Here is a 911-nt window from a genome sequence, read left to right on the forward strand (position 1 = left end):
GGCCCTGTGTAGTGCCTGATAATTTCCACGGGTTTCTCTAACCCCTCTTTAATATAGTGTTCATAATCCTCCACCAGCTCTGCCAAAGTCAAAGTGCGTGGCTGATGGGTTTTAAATGACGACAGACAAGGAATTCTAGGGAGGGACACATGGGAAGCTCCTTTGACATGCTGCTCACCGTTGGCAGAGTTCTGTACAGAGGGCTGAGCAGAATCTGTCTGTTCTTTCAGCTTTATGGAACACCCCAGTTCTTTTGGTGGCACTGCTTTTTCTGTGACTCCACACTCTGAGTAGCTTTTTACAGGAAGTTTTTGTTTGGTATTATGTTTTGTCTTGACTGATAATACAGATATAGAAGTATTTCTAGAAGAAGCCACGTGGTTACCATTTGTTTTCTGAGTTTGAAAGGTTTTCTCTATTTTTTGAACTTGCTTTTTCAGGGATTGGGTAGGTACATGTGCTAAGCCACTTGCATGCAAAGCAGTTTTAACCTCCACATCCCCATCCAAACACTCTTCCATCAGACCAGGAGGAATGGGATCTGCATAGAAGGAAGGAGAAAGTGTTAAAATACTCAAGATAGGGGCCTGGGAGATGGCTCAGTGGAATAAGCGCTTCCCTGGCAAGCGCAAGGGCCTGAGTTCAAGCCCTGGTTCTGAAAAAAAATAAAATAAAATACTCAAGATATTTTCTACCAGCATTTCCTGATGATTACATAATGTTTCCCAGTCAACTAAGTTTAAGAAATAAAATACTGGGGGCCTGCCCCTTAGCTCAGTTCTTTAAGTGGCTGCTTCAACAAAGCAGTCAGGCTCAGGTTGCTGTGGTTCAATCCCCACAACTCAAGCCAGCCAAACCTGCCCTGAAGGCATTCAGAGCAAAAAAAAGAAGGAAAATAATGAAAACTATAG

This window comes from Octodon degus, unplaced genomic scaffold (assembly GCF_000260255.1).
Source record: "Octodon degus isolate 3935 unplaced genomic scaffold, OctDeg1.0 scaffold00140, whole genome shotgun sequence".
NCBI lineage: Eukaryota > Metazoa > Chordata > Mammalia > Rodentia > Octodontidae > Octodon > Octodon degus.